Source organism: Medicago sativa, chromosome 1 (genome assembly GCF_051527215.1).
Source record: "Medicago sativa cultivar Bolivia chromosome 1, Bolivia_mono, whole genome shotgun sequence".
In the NCBI taxonomy this organism is placed as follows: domain Eukaryota; kingdom Viridiplantae; phylum Streptophyta; class Magnoliopsida; order Fabales; family Fabaceae; genus Medicago; species Medicago sativa.
Window position 1 is genome coordinate 42,632,690 of NC_140749.1, and position 8,268 is coordinate 42,640,957.

The 8,268-nt window shown below is 35.7% G+C and overlaps 1 long non-coding RNA gene across 1 annotated transcript; it reads right to left on the reverse strand.

The window, feature by feature from the left end:
- Positions 1-641: 641 nt before the first annotated feature.
- LOC146954976 (uncharacterized) lies at positions 642-3,142 on the reverse strand. The gene is made up of 2 exons (XR_015007599.1): positions 2,853-3,142; positions 642-947 (listed from the first exon to the last, which is right to left on the reverse strand). It is a non-coding gene; the product is annotated as an uncharacterized LOC146954976 (long non-coding RNA).
- Between the last annotated feature and the right edge of the window lie 5,126 nt (positions 3,143-8,268).

Genomic DNA, 8,268 nt, shown 5'->3' on the forward strand with positions numbered 1-8,268 from the left:
TTAGTCCTCAAATCCTCAGGAAAGCACTTCCTCAAAAACTCAGTCTTGAACCTAGCCCAAGTCACAGCTCCACCAGCCTCAAGCCTTCCCTTAGCATTGGTCCACCAATACTCAGCCTCCTCTGCAAGCATATGAGTAGCCAACCTGACCTTCTGGTCCTCACTAGTCACCATAGCACGGAAGATCCTCTCCATGGCTTGCACCCAACTCTGAGCTCCATCCGGGTCATATCTACCCTTGAACGTCGGCGGACTGTTTCGTAAGAAACGATCCAACCTTCGCTCCTCAGCCTCACCAGGATCACGATGACCCACTGCCGCTTGCTCATTAGCCTGAGCCAACACCTGAGCCATCGAAGCCAAAGCCTGAGCAATCGCCGCATCATCTCGACCACCAGCCATCTCACTTCTACACAAAACCAACCAATAGATAAGAACAACAGCACAACAACCCAAGAACAAGTACCGAAGGCAACTCATTACCATTCGCATACTAACAGGGTAAATCAACAAACACTAGTCTACTAGTCTGGACAAGACTAACCACGGCTCTGATACCAACTTGTAACACCCTATTTCTAATAAGCGGTAAAACGCGCGAATATACAAACATATTCTAGAAATAGATGCTACGTCTTCGAATAAACCACAATACATACATGCATAAAGATCATGTCACATCACATAGCAGCGGAACATATATATATATATATATATATATATATATATAATATATATAATACATAAACAACTCCCAAATCTCAATATAATAAAATATATCCTCCATATCTCAAATACAACAATATCTCAACTCCAAAGTACATAGTCAATAAAGCAACGTGCAAGAACTATCCTAGATCAGAGCCCTAATCTAGACACTTGCAAATAAAGAGGAACTCCACTCCTCGGCATCATCAAGCAAAACAGACTAAGCATCCTGCACTCCATCTACCCGTCCATACGGAAAGGTAGGTGGTAAACCACCGAGGGTTAGCATTACATCATCATAATCCATATAAGATTAATAAGAACTTTGAAAATGAAAGATATAGTCAAGGATAAAGAATGACAATTCATACATAGTTCCTCAATATTCACATCATATAAGCAATCCAAGATCATTCAATATCATTATATCAAGTTCATATCCACAAGTGTATCATACACATATCACAACCTCACCTTGTCAATCAACAATTAACAATTCAATCCGCAAGTACAATTAGCAATAATCAACCATCAAAACACATCTTAATGCAATTCAATCCACCAACAGTTTATGCAATGTCTCTAGACTCATCTAGATGCATGTGGTACCAAACACCTCAAGGTCGTCACCTCCGATGCAACAGAAACATCGTAATCACCTGAATTGGATATAAAATCCACCACCATCAGTCATGTATGCATGAACATATGACCCAACTACAAATGCATATGTTCACACAAACAATAATCACCTCACCATCACCAAAACTTGTATATATGCAATTAACAACAATTCACCACCACATAACATATATACAATTGCCAACAACATCCACAACACAAGCAACATATAGTTGTCACACAAATATACACCACCAATCATCTCCACATAACATATAATAACTCTCCATAAAGGATTCACCATCAATTAATTCTCAAGGTCATTTCTAGTTAAGTTCGTCTCTCAAAATCACAACATTAAGTTAATTGAACATTTGGGTCAAAACCAAGTAAACAAGCTCAATTGCCTATGCCATGTATTCTCACAAGTCACATATGCGTGTAATAGAGATTACATAAGCAATTCATCGGCCAAACGTGACAAATTCAATAAAAACTCAAAGTTCGTCTCACTTTATCATTTTTCACAAAAACTCTCATTTTCAAGCAAAACAAGCTAAGACTTGATGGAACCAATCACAACTACTTTTTTTTAAAATCATACAAGCAAGAGCCTAGGCCAATTATAAGCAAACAAGCCTTAATTCCAAAAATTAGCCTAAGTCGTTTGAGGAAAATCACAAGTTTCAAACCATTTGAAAATTCGAACATTCAACAAAGCCAAGTATGTTCCAGTTGAAAAGTAAGTGAAAACAGTAGAAGAACACCTTCAAACGGTCGCTACGGACCCCTACACGACTGCCCCCGACCCCCCGAACACGGAACAACGGGTGCGTTGCCCTGTGCAGGGCGCCTGGCGCCAGGAGTGTAGCGCCTAGCGCTAGCTCTCTGAGTGTGGGCGCCTAGCGCCCTAGCTCAGGCGCAGCGCTCCGCAACGTGCGTTTTCGCGCGTTTCGGCCGCGGGTTTATGCCGTTTTCGCCCCAAAATCGGATGTTTAAAACCCTTCAATGTCAAAAGTGATCCGAGGCATAACCCGAGGCTCCAACACATCAAACTCACACGTTTCGTGGCATTTGAATAAGTTATACAAACCTTTGAAAATTCATTTTCTTAAAACAACAAGTTTTCTTCTCTAATCAAAACCAATTTTCACAACAACCATTTTCAACAACAACATAACCATTCTCATCACCAATTCACAATTAATGATACCCATTGTATCAAATTAACAACAACATGATTCAAATCATCAACAACAACAATTGAGCATGAATCCATTCATAATTCATCAACCACAACTTCACAATTCATCAATTTCATCCAAAAACATACTATGCTCATTTCTACTCATTTTGACATACAAATTCAACAACAACAACACAATTATCATACTAATCATGTTCTCAAACATAACAACAACAATTATGCACGAATTTACATCAATTAAAACCAATTCATCAATTTCATGAAAATGGGTAAAAGAGAAAAGTTATGAAATTATGAGTGAAGCCTAACCCTCTTACCTTAATTCTCCACAATCACTAGCTAGTGCCTCACTTTAGCTCCAACCCTTGATTCTCTAGCCTCTCCTAGCTCTCTCTAGTTCCTTCTCTTCAAAACCCTTTTTCTCCTCTTGAGCTTTTCTCTCTAACTCTCTCTAATTGTGAAATGAAATGAAATGAATGTTTGTAAGACCCCAATTTCACTACCAACTAGTGTTTATATAATCTCTACTCAATTGGGCTCAACTCACAATGTTTTAATGGGCCTAACCCATTTCTATTCTAACCCAAAATGTTACTACTCACTTAACGGTAAAATACAACGCTAACGGTTACTTAACGGTAAACTAAATAATTACCCCACTCTCCAACACTTAGTAAAATAAAACCCTCACTAAGCACTAAAAATAACCTTCGGCAAAAATTACAAAATTACCCCTGCCCTCAAAATGACCAAAATACCCCTGAGTCCAAAATGACTAAAATACCCTTCTAACACCGAATTCTACGAATCCCAACCAAAATACACACAGAGGCAATTAATCACATAAGAGCACATATAACAAACATAAATAAATAAATAATAAAATATATCTAGCGAAAAATCGGGCTGTTACAATAAGAAAAGGTAACTCACATAGCCTGAAACAAAAGGTCTTCAAAGTACATGATTGTAGAGGTTATAATCTTCAAATTAGAATGTCCAATATAACCAAGACTGATCAACACACTATACACATATGGGAAGTAAAAGTGTCGAATGTGTTGGCAGTGACAACCCAAACAGCTTTTGGTAAACATCCAAATCATGTTATCCAAGAACAACAACCAACAATGTATGGCTGCTCAAACAGAGCTAGTGGCAGTGATGAAGGAACCAGATCCAAATCTCAGGCAGTAATAACAACATCCAAACTATCTCAAAAGAATCTATTCAATCATCATGTAAGAGTACCATAATAGGAACAAGAAATGCAGCTGAAAATAAGAGTACCACATGTTCAAACCAGTCATGAGAAATTGCAGAATAAGCATTGCTCAAGAAAGTGCACGCAGCAACCAACAACAGCCCAAAACAAATCCAACACAATGTTGAAGCTTGACCAGAAACATCACCAACAAATCAGGACAAGAACAGCAATATGCACCCTAGCAAGAGGTAGGAAAACCATACCAGAACACTGTGAGTATAGTGATGCAAACAAACTCTTCAATCCATACCAGCGCCACAAGCAAATAGAGTTAGAGGCAACCAGAGCTTCAGCAGTGAGATATACAAATTGCAACAAAGCGCAACCTCAAAGCCTGTTGAGAATGGAACAACGAAACAACACAACATGCTGAATCACGACTAGCGAAAAAGCTATTCCAATCGATTCTGCAGTGTGATTCGATGAAGGTCGAAAATGAATTAACCAAACCACACTTCTGTAAAAGCACTTCTCCAAACACGCTTCTTCAAGAATTGAGAATGAAAATCGAAAGCGCAATCGAAAGCCCAATCGCAATCGCAATCATAACAAGAAATCAAATTATTCATAGATTGAAAAAACTCAATCGATCAAGAATTTGAGCAATAAACTCGAATCAAAGAGGAAAGTGAATAAGACTGAAATCAAACGAAAGACGATTGGATCGAAGTAACTGAAATTGAAATTGAGAAAAACAGAATGAAATGGAAAGGAAATTCAGCGATAGAGGAAACAAGTATCACGAACGAGAAGACACGAAAACAAAATTGAATTAGAGAAAGTTTATGAAATTGAGATTCGAAGGAAAACAGAATCAAAGACTAAACTGAATCAAAGACTAAACATAACAAAATGAATCGTAATCAAATTGGACTTGGAAACCCTAGGAATTGGGGAAAACGGTTATGTAAGATCAAGAACAATTGAAAGTGAAATTGATCGAGAAGGAAAGGAAGAACAATGAAAAAAAGGAATCAGAATCAATGAAGAGAAAATGAAGGAGTATGAAATGATAAAAGGAAAATTGGAATGAGAAAAAAAAAATGGAAGTGAGAAAATTGAATTTTCTCGAGAAAATGCAGCGGAAAATCCTTCAAGGTGGATACCAATCTTGCTCTGATACCATGTTAGGAAACATGGCATCCATTGATGAAGGAGAGAAAAGCTTATGGCATTGTTCTATTGATAGTAAAATGAGATATTACAAATGAGAAAGTTAACCCACTTATGAGGAGGTTACACCTATATATACTAATAGGACTAGTACTCCTTGTAACTAAACTATGTATCTCTAATAGTTTATAAGAAGAACAGAAAGAGAGAATTAGCAGAGAGACCAAATAGAAATGTGTTGAAGCAGTTTTTTAATGGAAGGTTGCAGAGGTTATTTGAAAAGCAGATATTCTTGCATGAACTCTTACCTAAGAGATTATTCTTACACTCAACTAATAAAAATATGACACATGTTATTAACTTTAAAAAAAATGTGATTTTAATTAAGGAAATGGAAACAATAAATGGTGGTGGGTGGTTTTTGTTGGTTAAAGAAAGTGGAAAAAGGAGAGAGAAATATTAAAAATAATGAGAAAAAATTATGATATTAATTATTTTTATTATTTTAATGAGATGTTTGATTTTAATTGGTTGGGTGTAAGAATGATCTCTTAGGTAAGGGTTCATGTAAGAATTTCTCTTTGAAAAGGGCAACAAAAACAAAGAATAATTTTTTTTTGAATAAAAAAATAAAGAAAACTTCTAACATCCTTTTTAGTAACCGTAAAATGTTTTTTTAAAAAAAAAAGGAAAAAAACCAAAGTAAAATAAAAACATTATTAGTAGTTTGTTAATTACTAAAATGGACATGAATTTAAGTTTGATTAGGTTAAACTCTTTTCAACACTACGGACGCATAATCATTGTGTTCTACAAGATACGACGCGGTTTCAATTTCAATGGGTGAAGAAGAAAACGACACCCCTGAGAGACAACATCATCTTTCTCCTACTGGTAATGGTTTACTTCACCGACAACCATTCTTGCCGGATGAACTCGTCTTTGAAATCCTCTCGAGGCTTCCCGTGAAATCCCTCCTCCAATTCAAGAGCGTGTGTAAATCATGGAAAACCCTAATCTCTGATCCTAAATTTGCACAAACTCACGTTCGGAACGTAATCGTGGATCTAACCATAACCCAACAACGAATTTTCTATTTCCCGAAGAATGAACAGTGCAAAATCGCATCTATCCCTGTAAAGCCATTATTCGAAAACCTATCAGGGCCTCCTAAACCTATAGAGTTCAGCATGAAACATGAGTATCTTATTCTTGGTTCATGCAATGGGTTGTTGTGTCTATTTTCCCTCAATGAAGGTTATGTTAGATTGTTGAACCCTTCCATCGAATGGAAATCCAAAAAATCTCCAACCTTTGATTCTTATGAATATTGTAAATCGATCGCATTTCATGGCTTTGGCTATGATCATGTGAATGACAAATATAAGGTGCTAGTAGTTTGTGGAAATATGACACAAATTCACACTTTTGGTGAAAATTCTTGGACAACTGTTTCGAATGTCCCTTATCATTTCAGTAGCATTTTATGCACAGGGATATTTGTGAGTGGCACTCTAAATTGGGCAATAGTTAAAACAGGGGTCTGTCTTAACCGAAAGGTGACTCTTTCTTTTGATCTTGCGAAGGAAACTTATAAGGAAGTTTTGCTGCCTGAACCTAATGGAGTCGATCATGTGCTGGGTGTTTTGAGTAACTGTCTTTGTGTATGTTTTCATGACTGGAATAAAACTCACTGCGATTTTTGGTTAATGAAAAAATATGGAGTTGCTGAGTCCTGGACTAGAATGATGATGATCCCTCTTAAAAAGATAGGGCAATGCTTACAATTCCGACCTTCTTTTATTCAACCCTTGTTCATGTTTGAAAATAGTTCTGTTCTGCTGAGAACATATAGCAAATTTTTGCTATATAACTTAAATAATGGTAGATTGGATTGCCTTCCAGGTAGTTATTTATTTGATCCTCATATTTATCACGAGAGTCTTGTATCACCGAAATTTTGAATACACATTTGAGGAGTGGAGTCTTCCAGGTTTTGCTTACATTACTTTTTAGTTCTTTTTGTGAATTTTGTTTCAACTCTCTTTCCAGATAGTTGTTTTGTTATGGTTTGGTATTTTTGAACTATATAACCTGTTTGGTATTTTGTTTACATTTTACTATTATTGGTTTGAATTTTTCTATTGTTCTCAAACATATGGCCTGTCATTTAGTTTTTCATGCATAGTGTTGTTTATTATAACTCTCGTTAATAAATATAATCAGACAGTTATTATATTACCAGGAGCAGTTATGTTAATTAACTGTGTCAGCTCGATTTTATTAGTTGTGTTTGTTTATATTAGGAACAAATTGGGGAAGACATTGGATAGTTTGTTGTCCAGAAGTTTCTTTTGCGTTTATTGGGAGGGAGATACCAAGTTCTTGAAATCTTAGAAGAAGCATGTCCTTATTTCTTTCTTTCATCGTAATCTATTTGTTAAGAATTGTACTGTTGCGTGTAAGAAAATCTATGATTGAGAACCATTCTCTAGAGAAGTTATCAATAAAATTCAAGTATTATTCTTATACAATCAGTGTTGTCAAATAGCAGCGCTATACTGTAGTGGAATTTCCAGAGAATATCTTCATAGAATATATTTATTATATATGATCATTGATTGAGCAAAATTTTGATATACCTAAAATGCCAACATTATTTCTGTATCAAAAATGAGAACAATAACTGCATGAAAAATACTCCATCCGTTTCAAAATGAGTGTCGCTTTAGCCAAAAAAAATTGTTTCAAAATGAGTGTCGCTTTCAGTTTTCAATGCAATAATAACTTTTTCTTTTCAATTGTACCCTCCAATTAATACTCTGCACACTACTTCCAAAGTATTACTTTTAAAACTAACCAATAGTTAATAAGGATAATTTGGTAAAATAACCATTCTCTTTCTCTTAATCATTGCATTTCTTAATATGTGTGTAAACACCTAAAACGACACTCATTTTGAAACGGAGGGAGTATATATAAAGCTAATAGTAAAAGCTTATTGGATTAACATTGATGTAAAAATGAATATATGATACAAACTCATTGATGGCTAATAAAAAGCATCCAACATTTGAGTAACAGTGTATCTATCTAGTGGATCTTTGAAGTGGAGGCATTCACGGTAGACTCTCCAAACATGATCCTCAAAATCAAGGGTGGTATTGTCTCTCTATCGGACTTCATTGTAAATTAATATTTATTCTCTATTTGTCTTTCGTTGTCTTCCTTAAGGAGCTGTAGATCAAGAGTGTTTAATAAAGGAAGAGTTATAGAAATTGACACTGTTACCATAGAGATGTTAATTAAGTGTCCCCATGAGCTTAGCTTAGTAGGTAAGGACAATACATGAT